The following is a 20318-nucleotide window of genomic DNA, read 5'->3' as shown; positions in this document are numbered from 1 at the left end:
AAGTAACAATAAAGCATAAACCAGGTTCTTCTGCAGAAGAAATTAGAAATTTAATAATGATCTGTGTATGCCTATGCAGTGAAGTGCCTAGATCAGAGGAAATCTTTCTGTTATATACACAGTATCAACCCTTGGCAAAATAGCAACAGTAGTATTTTGTAGAGATGAGTCAAAAATGGAAGCAAATCCATCTAATATCACATTTTATTCTGAGTCTCGTATTAATTTGGCTCAAGTAGATACTTCTGCTAACCACAGTGAGCAGACACTAACTCATATTTCAAGAACATTTTTGAGAACAATAATGAAGTAAAAAGAAAATATTGCAGCTCTAAAATAGTCTGATCCTTTCATAAAACTCCCAGTCTTGATAGATTAAAAACCAGAGAGTTACCTTATACATACTGATAATTCTTCATCCATGAGAAAATATTTGTTCTGAAAAATTTCTCCTTTATAACTTGTCATATTGTTGTGATAATAAATGTAATTACTGATTCTAAAACAAGCATCTTACACATGAAAGAGACATGATGAATGAGAGGAAAATTATAACAATGATATTTAACAGCTTTATTTAAATTATATTTCAGTACAGTGTAAGTACTGCAAACCATCTTGCTAATACTGTGGTTGAGTAAGATTATTGCAAAGTCAGCAGAAGATAAATTTTTTTCTGTAGTCTATACAAGGCATCAGACCATGAATATACAGTTTAGAGCATTAGGACATAAAATTAAATAACAACCTAGAGACATAAGAGACTGCTTTAAATAATTTGAAATAGAGATATGAAAGCAAGTAATGAAAAATGTAAAGGATGTCTAAAAGACAAATGGCATATCCTATCACATACAGAGGCAAAAAGAACAGTAATTTTCGTAATATAGACAAATATGTGGGAAATTATAGACAATTTAGGACTAAATATAAGTGCTATCTGCCTGGGCAACTATCTCTGGCACCAACTATATTTTATTTGTGACCATATTGGAAGATTTAGTTGTGGAATGAAGGTGATGTTAAAGACATGTAATTGTGTATTTCATCAATGACACTAATACAGTCTTGTTTCTTTCTCCACACTGACTATTTTATGTCCTATAGATATTACTAGTTGAGAAAATGTGTTCTGAATTCAAATATACATAAAATAACTTGCTATTTGACCTTAAACATTTAAAACAGTTGCGGCAAAATTCATACTAAATATTAGTGTTGAATTAAAATATATTTTAAATTAAAAAGACTATTTTAAATGAATTATATCAGACATATTACTATATTAATTCTCTGCCAGAGGCCAGCCTTGGCAGTTGACAAGTTCCGGAGAGGAGGCAAAGGATAGGCAAGGGAGGAATAAATAAGTTCATGGTGGTTGGGAGAATCTTGAAGCCTGACTTACTAGCAGTTAGGGTGTTTCTTTATTTATACAGAATTCAGTAGGCAGGTATGTAACAGAGGTCATACCAATTTTGTTCCAAGACACGTGTTTAACGTCTCTTGCATATCTTTTAGTCATCACTGATAAACCATAACAGAAGGAGTTATCTTTTACAGTCATCTTTTTTCATCAACCCCATAACCCAACTTCTAGGCAGCTCTTGCAGTTTCAAGGACATTGGAAAGAAAATATCAAAGCAAGCCAAGGCAGATTGACATGTTCCTAGCAGTGTATTATTAACTCTTAATGGCCAGAGTGCCAAGAGGCCCAAGAAAAATCATCAGGCAATAACTGCTATAGATATTATTCAATTTCTGGCATAATATAATGCTTACATCTTATTTCAATATAGAATTTATTTATATGTCTAATGCTGGTATTCTTTTGTTCCTTGGTCATATGACACCACAGTGGCTCTGCACAAGCTAATATCTCATTCTTTTATCATTTTTCCACATCATTCTTTACAATCCATATAAGCCTTTGTGTAGGGCACAGGTAACTGCAGCTAATCTAACTTTGTTGATGTATAGGCCATGTAATAGCCTGAGTATGTAGTAAGAAGAGGCTTGTAATGTGATCTGTTGCCATCTCCTCTAGCCCACTGAACCTCATTAACCTTTTAAAGTTTACTTTGTTCTGATTATTTTGCTCCTGAGTAAGTATGGGGCAAACCTTCCAAGAATATCTGAGAGTCTCATAAAGAGATCTCTGGCTTATTTATGTGTGTCACAACCTTGAAAACATTAGAAAGACCTTCAGCTTGATAAAGGTATCTCCCCTAAAAGCAAGAGGGGTGGTATGTTCAGGACTTTCCTGGGGAAGTTCAGAAGCAGTACTCCAGGGAGAAAGCAAAAATGATCCGTAAGAAAATTCAATCCAATACCTCCAAGTTGTACAGATATTAAAAGCAGGCACTGTGAAGAGATCGAGACCAAAAGTGAATGGCAGTGATGGTCATGTGACTCAGCTTTTCTGGGTCTTTGTCAGGCAGCTGTGCTGTCTTTAGGACTTTTGTTGTTTCCATCAGCTATGGCTGTGCCAAATCTCCATCCATCCTTTACTTCTTTAGCAGTTTGCTAACGTTGCACTGTTAAAAACAGAAAAGTGTGTTTTCCCTGCTCTTTAAAGTTCTGGCATTTTCTTCTCTGTATGCCGGCGATGGCTTAAGAAAATTCTCAGCAGAGGTGATGAGATTTCAAAGAAGCTGGGTCAAGAGACAGTGTTTAATTAATATAAACAGGATTATTGTGACTACCAAAATGGATGAAAGAGCTAAGACATTCATCAGGACCTTATAGAAAAAAAAAAAAAAAAAAAAAAAAAAAAAAAAAAAAGCTGTTTCCAGTGTTGGCAACCTTCCCATGGTACCTAGAAACACAATTCATGATCTTCCTACTGATCCTTACATGGCTATTATAATAAGAGATGTTCTAAATCTGATATACAGAAATATGAACTGAAGCATCAAATAAGTCATGGTTTTCTGCAAATGTAAGAATTGAGCCAACTCAGGGAAATGAGGGCTTTTAAAAAAGCAGCTACTCTTGAGGAAGTATGTGCCCAAGTTCCAAAATACAGGTTGCAAATCTTGTCTTTGGCTTTTCCCAAAAGCATCAGTGGACCTGTGAACATTTTCCTGAGTAACTATGCACTAAAACTAGGAAACAATTAGATATTCAGTGATTAGTGAAGGGTGCACAGAAAGGGCCTTGATTCCAGACATGTAATATACAGAGGGGGTGTCTGATCAAATTGAAAAGAATTAATGAGGTCAAATAATTGCTGGGATATAGCCGTGCTCCTTCTCAGATAGGACCAAACTAGTACTTGGAACACCTCTAGGCGTATTCATATCGTTTCTGAAATTCAAGAATTAAAAGATATTCTTGGCAATCAGCAATGTTTTAATTCATTCTCCAGTTTTTTGAATTGATGAATATTATTGTAAAGCAAAAAACTGGAATCTCCTGTCACTGAGTCTACCTTTCATAATAATAAATGAAAAGCATACAACAAGTGGGGAAAACTTGTACAGAATGGTATCAAGTTCTTGATGGAACCTGATATTTACAGAACTGTTTAATTCTTCAAGTTTACCTCCTTTATGCCTATTTGAACATGCATAAGGCTCATATATAAAAGAATATTATGGAACTTTAAGTATAGCGTTCAATTTGTGTTCCAAGTATTGTTTTTGTTTGTCTGCTGGTTGGTTGGTTGGTTTCGCCACTGCACACAAAAACATATTTGCCATTGAACAGGATATATCCCATACATATATAATAATTAATTAACATCATCAAGATTAAGCACAGAACTCTGGAATCTTACTTCAAAGCTGTGTTGATTGACCAATTTTCTTTGATCACCTCTTTGTTGCTCCCAGTATTAAGAGGCTGATGTATTTATTATGTCATCCTCACTGTAACTATGCTGTAAGATGTAACAATGTCCTTGACATCTTATCTAGGTACTTATATGCTGGGAGACAGCAAGGTACATAAAATGTCAAGATCCTTATATCTCAATGAAATTTCTAGCACAGTGTCTTCTGTATTTCAAAATATGTATTCACAAAGCATGTATTGTCTTCATCTACCATTTAGAAAAAAAGCCTTAAAGTCTGTCTGGAGTTTGAAGAAACACATTTGTAATTGAGACTTGGTACATTTATTCATGAAAGGATTAAATTGAAAGGCTGCGAATTTCAGATAGAATCCATTGGAAAAGAAGTTTTCAACACTAAAGTACCGTGACACTTGGGTCAAATAATTGACATGATTCGCTAGTGATGGATAATATGTCAGTAATGAAAACAGATGCTTAATGAAACTTTCAAAATTCCAATTTGAAATTCTGCTCCTTTTCCAAAACACTTTTCCCTTCTAAGAAACAGCATAAGACCTGTTGTTAGACCCAACAATATCTAACCATGTGATATTGGTCAGAGGTTACTGTGGCCTTCCCCTCATGAACTCTGCTGTTATCTGAGCTATCAATCCAGAAATTTTGTTGGGCACAGTAGCAGTCAATCATCAAGTGGAAGTGGCATGCACGATATGAAACTGGAACAAGTAAGATTTATGGGTAGTCCTTTGTGTTCCCAGGGTTCACATTCCTCCCACATTTTCTCATTTCTAAAATTAAAACTGCTCTAAAAAGCAAGTAAGCTTACACACATGAGCATACACATACACACAGATACAGACACGCAGACACACTCACACACACATACACAGAAAGAGAGAGAGAGAGAGAGAATCTAATAGACATGTTTCTGTTTTATTGGAGTTCCACATAGAGATAGCCCTGAAGAACAATGAAAATTTTCAGAAAAGAATATAGATGAAAGACTCTTCCTTACTACTGTTTTCTTTATTTTCTCTAAACAAATAAATGCACATTTGTGGAAATATGTTTTGACCATGTTTGTGTGGGGATTTAGAGATTCAGAAGGAAAATAATTATCAAACAGCTGCCAGCAGACTTTAGGGCCGACATGATGGCATTGTCTTGTATCCTCTGAAAACTAACAAAACATAGACTTCAGCAGAACATACTTTCGATTCTCAACTCAACAAAATACCTTAATCCATGGATGTTGATAACCACCATTGTCCTTATTCTACTAAGAAATAGTTGTAACAACAAGGGAGCATGGCACTGTGCTCTGCTTAACATGGTACATAAATCCTTAATTAAAGAAGAAGATGACATTGTTTGGTCTCTTCAAAGATAATATGTTATGCATAAGCATGGATTTGTTCATGCCATTATTAGGAAGTACATGTAATTGTGAGATTATATTATTTCCAAGGTCACAACACTTGAATAATTTTGGATTTTACTTTGCTTACACTGAAACTTGCATTTCCCTCCCTTATGTGGTGTCAGGTTTGAAAGGAGCAAACCAGAACTTCATGCAATTTCAAAAGAAAAAACATGGGTAGCTGGGTGGCTAAATGAAAATAAGGCTGCTGCTGCCAAGCCTGAGGTCCTGAGATTGTCCCCGGACACCACAGGATGGAAGGAGAATCAAATCCTGAAATTTGTCCTCTTACAGATGGTGACATGAGAGTGGGTCCATCTTACACAGTGGCAGATGTATCATCTCCCATAAAACACACACACACACACACACACACACATACACACATACGCACAATCTTTAAAAATAAAAGAAATGAGTTAACTAACTTAACAAATATCACTCCTGGGAATTTGCTGTAGTCTGATACATTGAAAAATGCATCCAAGTTACCTGGCAGGTTCTCACTGTAATCTCCTTAAGAGTTGTTAAGCCTAGATTTTACCATCATATCAGCAAATACACAGATTTAGCAGATCCCCAAAGCCCACTTTCATAACCCACAATCAGTGTAACGCAGCTAGAGCAGTGATGTTATTGACGTTTATATGGAAAATGTTTACATTAAAAAAATTGATAAAATGAAATCTATATTCTTATTGGAACAAAAACGAGGTCAAAATGCATTCATACCATATGGAAAGGAAAACCAAAGAAAAGATAAGAAACCTCACAAGTAAAATTAGAAAGAGTAAGCGATAAAACAAACCAGTGAAACAAAGAGTCAAGAATCACTAACATGAAGGAACCACTAAGTGACCGACAAAAAATAAAAAGAGAGAAGACCAAAATTCCCAAGATCAAGAGGAGAGGGTGTAACAGGGCAGCATGCAACAATTTATCTTGCTGTCAATTGAAAAATTAATGGAGTACCATTTGTGTTTAGGAATGCTACAATTTACAAAAAATGTCCAATGTTCTGCATGGGTGTCGAGAAGCTGAATTTGGGTTTTCATGTTTCTATGGCAAGCTCTTTACTGAACGGACCATCTCCTCAGCCTCTCTATCAAAATTAAAAATAAAATGTTACTCTCAAATTTATCCAACCTATTCCTTTAAAAAGCAAACATCCCTAAACTAACATTTATGTGACCAATTATTTTGATGCCAATGAAAACTGAGTAACCTATGTGATTACTGACACACACATATACAACTCTGTATGGTGAATCAAACCTCATCAAAGTACTTGGGAAAACGAAGCAGAAGGATTGCTGGGAATCAAGGTAAATATGGGCTACTTAGTGAGACTCCCATCTCAAAGAAATTCAATGGATAGATAAACAATTTAAATGAAGGCTATCAAGTAGTATCTTAAATGAAATTAGATGTGAAAAAATGTAAAAATACATTATCAATTAAAATTCAGTAATGTATAAAAATAATTTTTGGTTTTTTTTGGTTTTTTTTTTTTGAGATAGGATTTCTCTGTGTAGTTTTGGTGCCTGCCCTGGATCTCGCTCTGTAGACCAGGCTGGCCTCGAACTCACAGAGATCCGCCTGCCTTTGCCTCCCGAGCACTGGGATTAAAGGCGTGCGCCGCCGCTGCCGCCGCCGCCGCCACCACCACCACCACCCAGCTATAAAAAGAAATATATATCACTGACAATTGACATTTATTCCTGCATATAAATCATATTCATTTTAATGATAATTGGTACAACTCAAAATATACTAAAATATACAAAAATTGTATACCCATGCCTATTGATGGCCAGAAAACTGTAAAAACCCAAATTTATTCATGATGAAAATTTTCATTAGGTTGTAAATAAAATAGAAATACACTTACTAAAGGACTCTGTAAGCTAATAAAAAGTTTAAAGTATTTATAACTAAACTAACAGTTACTGGTGAAACTCTGAATGTTTTCAATTAAGATTAGCAATACCTTAATTATTCCTGGTCTGAAGACTTATACTTCAGACATATGTAATATTGTCATAGGAATTGGAAATGAACAAAAGAAAGTATTCCCTATTTGTAGGTGACATAATTGCCAATGTACGGATTCCAAGGGACAGTACATTAAAAGGTCATATGCTACTTATTCAACACATATATCAAGCACTTATATTAACACTGTGCATACGTAAATTGAAATTGATAATAAAATACCACTTGATAGAATAAACAAAATAATTGTGTACATATTTAATTTGATGTTCATATGTATATTAGAATTGTTTTTTATAAAATATTAACTAAAGAAATTAATGAAGATAAGTGAGAGATATATTGTGTTTATGAATCAAAGGATTCAGCATAGAATACATACTCATTGTTCCCTATTGCCCTACAGCTGTGATCAAAGTCACTGGGTTTATAGCAGACACTGAAAACTATAGGACTTAATGGAGCTAACATAACTTTATAAAGAAATATAAAATGTGAAAAATAATTTAACCTAAAAGTAAGGCAAACTATTATTTTATTTATTATAATTATTAATCAATTGATAAAATAAGAGGCAGATAAACTAATGAAGCCAAGAAAAGAATAGAAAGAAACCCACACAATTATGTTCAAACAACAGGTTGTCATGATGAAGAAAGAATTTAAAAGAGGAAGTTCTTTCCTTTCAACAAATGGTGATGAATCAAACTGATTATAAAGAAAAAAATATTGGCCAAACTATCACATCTATGAGAAAAAGAACTCATAATTTCAAACTGAAGAGTTAAATGCATGACTGTAAAATATCATGGAAAATGTATGAAAAAAACCTTGAGATGAGAATTACACATAGCTCCTTTTCTTGTGTGTGTCTCTGTGTGTGGTTTTTCAAGACAGGGTTTCTCTGTGTAGTTTTGGTGCCTGTCCAGAATCTCGCTCTGTAGACTAGGCTGGCCTTGAACTCACAGAGATCCACCTGGCTCTGCCTCCCGAGTGCTGGGATTAAAGGCATGTGCCACTGCCACCTGGCAGCCCCTGTTCTTGATACCAGAAACATTAGTCATATAAGGGAAAATTAATAAAGTAGACTTCATCACTGTTTTTCAAGAGGTATAGATATGAAGAGACATGCTGGAAAAGGGTGCATGGTAATATTTCTAAATACCCAATCAGGGAATTCCATAACTCATGAGTTTTGTTTTTGTTTTTTTTTTTTAAGTTAGAGAATATACAAAAGCCATCGGCAGACATTTCACGTACACCACATATAAAAAAGAAAAATGAGGACATGACCAATGTTAAAAATCAATGATCTTAAGGAAAGAGCATCAAAACCACAACAGGATAGCTGGAAATTCCTATCAGAATAGTTAATATTTCAAAGTAAATGAAGGGGATGACAGCACCAATGTCAGTCGAAGATCTGAAGACATATCACACCTCTCTACCAGGGAATGTAACCCAGGGGTCACCCTAGGAAACAGTCTCTCTACTTCTGATGAAACTAAATATACACCATAAATCTGTCTCAGAAACTGTCTGTTTAAATCCTGGTTCTATGATAAACAAAAATTCCTGTTCACACAAACAGAAAATTTGATTCTCTATAGCACTTTTTCATAAACAGTTTTACAAACCTTGGAGGAAAAAACAATAACAACACAGATGTTTCTATCTAACTCAATTCTACTTGTCAGTGAAAAAGAACAGTTAATAGATGTAGGTAATCATAAACATGAAACTGAAGGAAAAGCAGGTTGAGTGAAAATCAAAATACCAAAATATTACACACAACAAGATTTTATTTTTTCACTATAAAAAATTAAGAAAAATACTGTTTGGCATGGTGGCTCAAACTTAATTCCAGTCAGTCCTTGGGAGGCTAAGCTAGAACTGTGAGTTTGTGGTCATGATAGGCTACAAAGTCAAGAACCTAGAGTACTGAGCAAGATTCTCTCTCTCTCTCTCTCTCTCTCTCTCTCTCTCTCTCTCTCTCTCTCTCTCTCTCTCCCCTCTCTGTCTCATACACAATGTGCTATATTACACATGGGTGAGAAAAGAAAAGAAATGGGTTGTGGTTTTGTCTTTTGGTGATGTAGTTGCTGTATATTTTTACTGTATCAATGTCAGTATTCTAAGGCACTGAATTATTGATTTCTCTATTTTTTTTTCTATCTGTGTATAGTAAATGGATAAGCTTCTTAATCCTCTTCTTTGTGACCAGTAGGAATCTGAGTTAAAGGTACACAGATCAAAGTGATTTTTTTCTTCCAATAGCCTATACTGTACATTATTTCAAAAAGAAAGATATGAAACAAATGATATACCAGTAGCAGAGAGCTATCAATCTCTTGAAGTCCTTCTTTATGATCTGAGGAGGACCACCTTCTTGGTACATATTTATGCCAGTGATAAATCCCAGTGACCCCTCTTCATCACTACTAACTCCCAACTATACATTTAAAGATATCTTTGTCCTCCTGATTCCTTAAACTTTGACCACTCCAAAATTCAACATTAAGCTTTCTTTTCTATGCAAAGTGAATTTTCATTTAGACTACATTGTACATATCTGTGTATTCAAGCCTGATTTTATGTGAATTTTATCATCTGATTCTAGGTAGATGTATCCAACCTCTAACTTCCTAGTTAAACTGAACCATGAAGAATTACCATACATTATTTCCAGTATGTATCTTGAGAACTACTTCAAACGCTTTTTCCTAATAGTTTGCTTTATCTTGGTAAAGACATCATTTCAGTTGAGATACTGAGATTAGGAGCCCTTCTGAGAACTTGATTTTCAGTATTTCTTAGGTTTTAAAAAACAAAATATTCTGCAACATTTTGTCATATACAATAAAATTTACCCTATCCCCTATAATATTTTCTACTTGTATCCTGAATATGAACCTTCATATTTTTCCTTTGCTTATTCTGTATTCTCTAAGTCCCTTAGTGTTACCCCTCGTCTACCTTGATAAAGTAGCTTCAGATATAAATCAGATCCTTAAAGGTTGTATTTCACCCTACTCCCCTTTGCCTCTTTCCTTCCTAGTAGACACTGGCATGTGATAGACTTTGAATGTTATTTATCTATTACTTAGACATCTATGTTCCCTATAAAATATAAGCAGTATAGATAAATTTTTTTGTTTTCCTAGGAGTGTTCACATTGTAAATATTTTTTAATATATTCAATAAATATGTGTTAAGTGTAGGAAGTTAAAATGAAGAAATAAAACATCAAATTACCAAAATTTAAAAGTTATTTTATGCAAAATATGAGTGAGGGAAATAATTAGATGACTGACTATTTATTTGACAATAAGGAGTCCACTAAGTAAGGCACTATTAAGAAATTAAGTATTTAGTACTATTAAACTATTTTAATTGGGAAAAATAAAGTAATGGATTATAAACATCCTGGTTTTAACCATTTAATACACAAAAAGAAAAGAGCTGACAATATAAATTAACAAGCATTTGGGACATTTTCACTGTCTTACAATGTGTAAACTGAATTTTTTTCTGGGATTTTTTTTTTTCATTAAAATGTCCATATGGCAGAACAGACTTCACTCCAATTTGTAGTTATATTTGGAATAGTTACTTAACATGCAGGCTTTGTGGTTTCCTGGATACCTGCCTTGGGAAACCTGCAGAGAGGCTCAAATTCTTCTCAGTCACCCTGAAGAACAGCTAGCTAGAAGTGATGAATGTCTGCATGGACATTTGGTTGTTGAACAGGACAAGCACACCTATGGCTGATTACATTCTGGATATAAATAATGCACACAGTGGTTTAATGCAGAATTTCTAAATGAAAGTTACAAAGACATATGCCCCAAATTTTAGTTGTGTTTGTTTGTTTGTTTGTTTGTTTTGCTCTCAAATAAACATATGGAGACTAATTCTTACTTATGAATGCTCAGCCTTAGCTTGGCTTGTTTCTAGTCAGCTTTTCGAACTTGAATTATCCCATTTCTCTTTAACCACATTTGCCTCTGGGCTTTTTACCTTTCTTTATTCTATACATCTTTCTTTCCTTCTTACTCCATGGCTGACTGTTGCTAGGTGTCTGGCCCCTTGCATCCTTCTCTCCCCCTTTTCTCACTCCTAGCTCTTTCTCTAGATTTCTCCTATTTATTCTCTCTGCCTGCCAGCCCCAACTATTTCTCTCTCCTGCCTAGCTATTAGCCATCCATCTCCTTATTAGACCTATGAAGTATTTTAGACAGGCAATGTAACACAGCTTTACAGAATTAAATGAATGTAACATATCTTTGCATCATTAAATAAATATTCCACAAGAAAAAAAAAATGAATGTAAAACATCTTAATATTCTACAACACCAAATTGCAGGTGGTAATTCACAATCAAACATTTTCTCCCAAGAGAAGCTTCAAATGTGGGCAGATGCATTTGTTACTAATTCTGGTAAGAGACTAACTAGTAATTTAACAGATGGTTTAAAAAGAATGAACTTATGGTCTAGTACTGGAGTTTCAGCTATCTCTCACAGTCAGTAACTTCAAATTTCAAAACTGTCAGTTCTACCTTTTAAAGAGAATCTGGCCATGTTGCACATCATTAGATTTGTTGCCGCTGGCTGAACACTAATTATCGAAAAGTATTGGGATCCCACCCCAATAATTTTCTCCCAGTGTCTGGAAAAGAATCTACAACCAGCTAGGAATCTAATCTTAGGAATATCAAAAGAATCTACGTACACCGAGCTCTTTCAGTCCATTCACTTCATTCTTCTAACACATTTCACTGCTGTTCTCTCTTTGTTCTATCTTAATTCTACCTCGAGTCTCTGAAATTTTCAGTTTTTATACAAGCAGCAATTCCCTGGCCAAAGCAAGGTCACAAGGCTTGAATTCTTTCAGGGTCATAAAAGCAGATAAGAGTTTACACTAGGCAGTGATTGTCAGCTTTCTTTATGACTCAAGGAGGGGTAACTTGTAAAAGCCTCAGTGAACTCTTAAAAAGAATGGGGTCAAATGAGAGGGAGAGAGACTTAAATCAATTAGGGAAATCTAAGAAAGGAAAAGGGGGAATCTCTATATAATACTACACTCCTAAGTATGGTTAGATAATAACTGATTAGTAAACGAAGGTGACTGAGAATGTCTCAAATGAGATACTTTTGTCTGGTCACTTAACACTGACCAAATACCTGTCAATGAAGATAACTGCAAGAAGGTAGACCCCTACGTTTATATTAGAGAAAGGAGCAAAGACCTGGTAGTACGAAACAGGTATTGACTGTGTGACTATTTTCATACAGAGCTGGGGGATGTTATCCAAATACCCCAAATGTATAGGAGAAGTTGTGCCCAATAAATAATCAGTCACGCTGTTAGAAGTTCTTGGGGAAAGAATCAGATGGAAAGGCTACAACAGCATACAAGAAATTCACTGCAGGAAACAGATAATACATTCAAAAGCCAATATCACCAAAACTCCTTGAGTTTTGGCTTCAACCTCCTCCAGAGCCCCTGGCTCTAATGGGTCAGCCTTTCAGTGCCAGCCGAGTTCCTTTTTCATATTCCTGGGGCTTGCAGTAATTAATTCTTCTTTAATACTCAGAAACACTACTAGCTATGACTTTTGGTTCAAAACAACTATGATTAGTGTTAGCCAACAAAACACAAAGCAAAAGCAAACAGGAAAAAGTGGGGCTTGTTAGAGGTGGGAAGGACAGAAACTGGAAATAGGGAGAGAGTAACCTCAAAAGTATAATATAAATTTATGAATGAGTCAAAAGACAAGTTAATAAAAAATCTTTTTTATTTGGCTTAGCATATTTGAAAGGGCAATATTCTGAACCTTTGATGTTCACAAAATTGTTAAATCAGTTGCATACATCCTACAAGCTTTATTAATCAAACCACATTTATTAAAATTGACTCCTCCTGGATGAGAAATATTTAGCATGAATAGAGTAGATTAAGTGCTTATATTTAATGAGGAAGACTATGTCTAATTTTAACTAATACTTGTTATTTCTAAGTAAGCAGTCTGTCTGGATTTCTTCATAGATAACAGAATAAAAATTATATTTAATGTGCATTAAACTCAAATAATGTAAACTATAAGAATAATAACAAAATAAGAACAAGGCTAATATAATGTCTTACATATACTATTTTGATGAGATAGGCAATGGAACCCAGTAAGCCAAATTCTAGGGAAAAGTATTGGGTAAAAATTAAAAATTCAATTCTTTGTTCACAGAACTTTAATTCCTCTGAATATTTTTCTTGTCTATCAGATCTTTCAAAAATTTTACACAGTTGAAAATTACATTGTTTCTCTGACATTGAGGCTGGGCATGGGTGTGTACGCCTTTAATCCCAGCACTCCGGAGGCAGAGGCAGGTGGATCTCTGTGAGTTCAAGGCCAGCCTGGGCTACAGAGTGAGATCCAGGACAAGCTCCCAGAGAAACCCTGTCTCGAAAAACAAACAAACCGAATCTCTGACTATAAATGACATAATTAGATATATCAAAACTAAATATTCTGTTATATTGTGCTGGTGTTAGAATCCTTATGCTACTTTGTTTCCTCTCTTTCTACTTTTGAATATTGAAAAATACTTAACAAAGAATTTGATATTTAGCTTCCTCCGATTTGGTGTTGTGCGTTAGTGGTGGGCAATACATCCAACATTTACCTCGGTCAGGTTATATTTAGCTCACTTCTATAGAAAAATAAAATGTCTAATTCCTTTTGGAATTGTTTTTATTTCTATAAATCTGTATTGAAAGAATCAGCATATACATTCTAGTTTTCATTTCATCTATATATGTGATCTAGAACATTTTATGTAACCTTTATAACATTTAATTAATAACATTACTTCAAAATTTATCTTTGTATCTCAAAATAATTCAACATGTCTCTATTAATAACAATAATCATTGGTCTTTATGTAAACTGTGAATTAAGTTCTTCCATTTTTGGTTTAAATGCTTGTAAGAAATGATTAAATATAACAAATGGGGGGGGTGGTATTTTGTGTTATAAGGCCCCTAACCTCTAATGGTACATTGGTACAGTTTGAAAGATGATATCACACTTCATTTTCCCTAGGAATCTCCACACTAGCTTACCATACTTCATCTTGCTGGTGGGTTCTCGTTTTCCTGGATAGAAAATAGAAAAGCCAAAAGAAGATGAATGTCTTAGTGAAGCCTGATCTTTGATTGCAAAATCTAAGGCTTTGTGGTATTGAGATGGGAGGAAAACGTTTATATTGGATTTTAGACAAAAAATTAGCATTGCTTCTGGACTGGAAAGAATATGTGAAGTAAAGAAAGAGAAAATTTTCATTTTAGAATCAGATACTATGTCTTACTCGCTAGTGAGAATCCTAAGAACTTTCCAGAGATTAAAAGGAGGATGGAGGCCGGGCGGCTGTGGCGCCTTTAATCCCAGCACTCGGGAGGCAAAAGCCAGCCTGGGCTACAAAGTGAGTTCCAGGAAAAGCGCAAAGCTACACATACAAACCCTATTTCGAAAAGAAAAAAAAAAAAAAAAAAAAACACATGGATATGGGGTACATTTACACAAGTGAAGTGGTAGGGCATTCTGTAATAAAATTCCTATATTCAATAGTAAAGAAAGTTCAAAGATGTGTGCTGGACATCCTGTTCACTGCCAGCCATAGAAAACTGACACTTGTGAATAGAATTTTGAAAGATTTTACCCTTTGTTTATATAATTATTTCTTACCTCTCCGACAATGCGTCTCTCTAGAGTATAGACCAATTCCCAAAACAAATGAAAGATGTTATTTTTATAAGCTTTATAGGGGTGGCAGGAACAATCACATCATGTGATTTAGCTCAGCACAGCAGATATGATGCGCAGCTCGGAGGGGACAGGTACTGTGATTTGAGAGCTGTCAAGTCGTAGCACACACTGCTTCTTAGCTCTGATCCGGAGAGACTTGCCGAGAGGTCGAAATCTTTCGATGGGATCTGCCCTGGAGGAGCAGACCCCGTGTTTGAATAGTCATATGAGTGTGAGCACATTTGACACATGTCATCTCTGAGCAGGAACTTTAAAAGTGACGGCTTGGTTCAGTTCCCGAGGTTGCTTTTCCCCGTGGGCATAACAGTGTTTCATATAAAGCTGCTTCTCATTCCAGGGCTCAGGAAGAAATCGCAGCAACATTAATGGACTGACTGGAGCTAACATCACAGGATGAATCCCATCTCTCTTACCCGAGGACGTCAATAAATTCTTCTCCCAGCAGGAGACTCACGGGGAAATTCTAATTTCTTAGGTTCCATTCTTTCAATAATCTTACACTAAAAAGGGGAACATGTGTCTCTTCAAAATGCATGCATTCCTCCAAATAAGTTGGCAACAAGTAGAATAATAAACAAGTGAGAATAAACCTGCACTGGATGGCAGAAAGACAACCAAGCTTTTACCTAACATACTATAAAAGGTACATTATACTTGGGGTTTTTGTATTCCTTCACCAAATCTATGTCATGCTAAAGCATCTGAGAAAAAGCAAAATTTTAGAGAATAAAACTTAAAATTTAATGTACTCTCAAGAAAGTAATCTCTTGCAAACCCCTGCGAGAGTCAATAGACATAGGATTTTGGTTCTTAGGATAAAAATATGTCAAATAAATATGATTTAGAGGAAACTTCATAGGGATAGTTATTGAAACTTGACACGAGGATATAATCAGGTACAATTCCTAATACAAGGACTATAAAAACTAAAATTACTTACAGTACAAGCTTTTCAGAAGTCTTTCTTTAAATTTGCCAAGTATATAAACACATTTCCTTAGAAAAAATAATTGTTTTTTTTTCTTTTTCTTTCTATTTTTTAATAGCCCTCGGATTGGTTCTATTGTGTAATGGTTAGTACCCTGGACACTGGAAAACTGCCATCATCTCAACTATTTTCTGTGCATTTGACTGTATACAAGGCTCTGAAAGCAAGTGTTCTCTGAGTAAATAAAAACGAAAGTCAGTTCTCCTTAACACAATAAACTCGAGGGATTTACATTTTTAAACCTCAAAATGAAAAAGAAATAAAAAGGTAATTTGAGGTGTCTAGGAAACAGTTTTACCTGTTCTACATGGGTAGATATAGGTTCCCTTCCTCAAGATTGCACTTGCAAATAGCATAGAAATTATTATTTCACCATATTTTCTGAGGGTTAGAAGAGAATGCCCTATGTAGAAGCAGAAATGGAAGGTAATAATCATTGCATAGTATTAGAGCACAGTATAAAACTACATCCCTGGCAACCTTAATTGTAGTCTGTTTAGGCTTATGATAAAACACATCGAGTCTAGTAATTTTGTTAAATGAATCTAGGTTGTATCCATGCTACCATACTGTCCTAGTTGGTAGCCTAAGACCCACAAATATTTAATACATGACCCACTAGAAGAGATGTTTGAGTCATGAAATCACGTGTAATAAAAAAAACTTAAATAAAAACAGAAAGTAGAGTGTTGTTGAACATATACTGACAATGAGGGGAGAAATCAGCATATCAGATATTAATCCAAACTGAGTAAATAATACAGTTATCTTTTGCTATATTTAACAGAACTATCGATAATGTAAGAAAATATGTTTGATGGTATAGTGCAAATAACAGAGATATGCATACTTGGAGGAACAACTGAGTTTTTTTTTTTAAGAGTAATATAAATTTCATAAAGAAAGCTTAGTAAAAAGGGAGCCAAATAAATAAAGTAAAAGTAGAGTACTTCATGGATTTGAAGTCCATTTTTTTTATATTTTCTCCTTTTATTTGCCTATTTAACATTGTCAAAAGTGTTTATGTAAAATGTAAAGACAGAAGCATACAGGAACATATGAGGCAGATGAGATAATGAAATGGATCAACATCACTTAAGATGAGTGTCGTCATAGCATTAGATAGAAGAAAATTAACTTTCTTCCTGTATTTGGATATTGAAACATTTCATTCTATTATTTATATTTCTTCCTTGAAGTACTAAAATAAGAACACTGTTGTGAATATGTGATTAGATAACCGACTATATGCATGAAAAGAAGAATAAAATCTTACAGTATTCTCTGTATAGAATATTCTCTATGTAGAAAAGAAATTTCTATTCTCTATACAAAAAAGTGGTAAAAACACACCATTTGTAAGACAGCAGTGAGGGAACGTTCAATGCTGAACAAAAAAATATGTGCTGTACTGTGCTAGACAGAGTCCACTGAGAAGTGGCAGTCAACCAGAATAATGATAGAACTTAGAGTGGAAATGACCCATTTATTCCATGTACTGAACTCTCCAATAAATGAGAGGGAGTTATAATAAACTTGATAAAATACTAGTGACTAAAATTGAGTAGCTGAAGGAATAGGTACAGCCAGATGGCACAATTTCCAAAGGAACAGATGCTTTTAACGCGAAGCTGGGATAGCAATGATCCTGAAACTGCATTAGAAAGCGAATTGGACGTGATCACTGTCTGCCAGCACTAATGTAGGTGGGACAGAGGATCCTGGGGAAGTTGTATCACTTCTAGCAGATAGCCAGCTTTTAGGCAGTGAAGTGAGATAAAGCAACGTACTATGAAAAATGTCTAGATGCACGGAATGTTTTTAGTTGAGATTTTAGTTGGGATTGCGAGTTCTCAAGGCAGCAAATGAACAATGAAAAAGTTGGAATAACGGAAGGAAGTCACAGAAAGAAATATGTGATTAATGAGTCTATTTTGATTTGCCATTACACTAAGGGAGATAAATATTAATACTCTTAGATTTATCTGGACACAGTTTGTCAAAACTATTTAGCTCCATCCACACCCTAGAAAAATTGGTTGTATAAGCTCTTCTTGGAAAGAACCAGAAGCAAATAGTAAAAAGAAATTTGTTTACATACTTGAAGATGTGTGTGACCTTCCTAATGGCTGATTCACTCAACTTGTAAGGCAGCTTTGACGTTAGTCAGCACATCAACATTAAACATCTAATAAACTATTCAGAAACAGGAGGAATCACACATTCGAATGAAGTAACAAAAATGTTACTGTTCATGTACATTTTCGTTTTTATTGCTATTTCAAAATATGGCATGAACCAAGATGCTCTGTGCACTACTGGATACAATCAAGGCTGCAGAGAATTATAATATCAAACTAGGAAATGACATGTAGGGAATTAAATATATGCAAGTAAGTGAAAAAAGCTGACCTCAAAGGTAACTGTACTGTTTGATTCAAATTAAAGAGTACTCTAGAAAAAGAAAAAGGATGGAGATGGCAGAAATGAAAATCAACAACAAGAAAACAGGCATTAACAGAGGTTGTTGCACTTAAGGTAGAAAAGGATGCCTGTGGTGAGCAGAGGAGAACCTTAAGGAAATGAAAATATTTTTATATGCCACAGTGGCCTTACATACTTCTCAAAACCCATCAAATATGCTTTGGATAACAAACAATATGAACTACGGATTTTAGACGACAGTGATTCATCAACTTGGGTTCATCAATGGTTATGAATGTACCATAAAGCAAAAGAAATGATGTTGTCAGTGGTAGAGACTATCCCTGTGTTGATAACAACTAGATATGGCTTATTTCTCTGTCTTCCTCTTGATTTTGCTGAACCTAAAACTGCTGTAAAAATACTATCAAAACATTTTTACAGACATAACACCACTATCTCCCCAAGCGTATGTAAGCTCTCACTCTCGAAAATCAGAGAAGCAGATATTGTACATCCTATGAAATACATAAACTGTTTCTTTTCTTTTGTGTGTGTTATAGATTGTTCCTGTCCCACAGGACTCTCCATCCATAGACAGGATTCAAGTTGGAAAAAGTAATGTAAAACAAAAATATAAAGATTTCAGTGTTTCTTTTTATATCACTTATTATCAGCAGTGGAAAAACATCTACTGTCTTCTGGGGTTAGTGCTGGATTTTGAATGGAAGATAAAAATGGAAAATCAAGGCAACCCTCACTGACAAATGTTGCACAAAAGTAATCAGAGATGTTACAATATGGAAATTGCATCAATATAATAGGCAACCAAGGCCACACAAAGGATAGCAGTGTGCTGCACTGAGAAATTCACTTAAAGTGAATCTTACTGAGAATTATTAGATGTATGTTAAGAATCTGTTGTTATTTTACTATACCTAGGTAACATTTAAGAGTCTTTTTAAAGTTATTCACCATGTTTACTATGAACTCAAGAGAAAATATTAAAAGGATTTGCCATGAACAAAATAATAATCATTGGCCTCAGAGTTTGAGAAGCTGTTGAGAAAGCTGACTTATGCAAGCTCAATTTATATTGGAGTTTCTTAGTATTATTGTGGGGAGACTGAGAAAGTCTGGACTGAATAGGAAAGCAGCAAATATTAAGATGAAGGAGGAAACAATATCATACGCTGAGATCCTGAGTTCAATCACCAGTCTGAGAGAGTGAGAGAGAGAGGGATAGAAGTTCTATATTCTATCTTTAATGTGGAGAGAAGTATGCAGCCCAATTATGTTATTTCCAATATTTTTTTGCTTCAGACACATTAATATATTAGAAATTAATAATTGATTCATAAAAAGAAAATTGTTGTCTTTCTTAGCTAAACATTCATTTCTTCTATGAACTAGAAATATAGTTCATTTCTTGGATGCTGATCAGCACTTCATTTTGATTTCCTTAATTGGCAAGGCTAAATTATTTAGACTTTTTCTTTATGTTTATTTCAAAGGAAATCTTCACATAGTCATAAGAAATGCTAAAATTTTTCTCTAGTGTTATTTTATCCTTATCTACCTTTTAATGAATCTGATTTAAGGATCAAAATGCATTAGAACTATCTCTTCTATTACATTTCTGCCTAAACTACAGCACTGGGAGCCAAATTTTAGGGGTGTTATTTGTAATCTGAGCAAATTGATAATGTGGTACTTTTGTCATTTTTACAGGTTTTGACATTATTTGTTTGTATAGTGTGTGTGTGCTCATGTGTATGTGTGTGTGAGTGTGTGTTTTGCACACGTGCCATAACATATGTGTGGAGGTCAGAGATAACTCTCCTTATACTATTTTGTTTCTGAGGAT

This window comes from Peromyscus eremicus, chromosome 10, assembly GCF_949786415.1.
Source record: "Peromyscus eremicus chromosome 10, PerEre_H2_v1, whole genome shotgun sequence".
In the NCBI taxonomy this organism is placed as follows: domain Eukaryota; kingdom Metazoa; phylum Chordata; class Mammalia; order Rodentia; family Cricetidae; genus Peromyscus; species Peromyscus eremicus.
The sequence above is the reverse complement of the archived record's forward strand: the minus strand, read 5'-3'. Positions refer to the sequence as shown.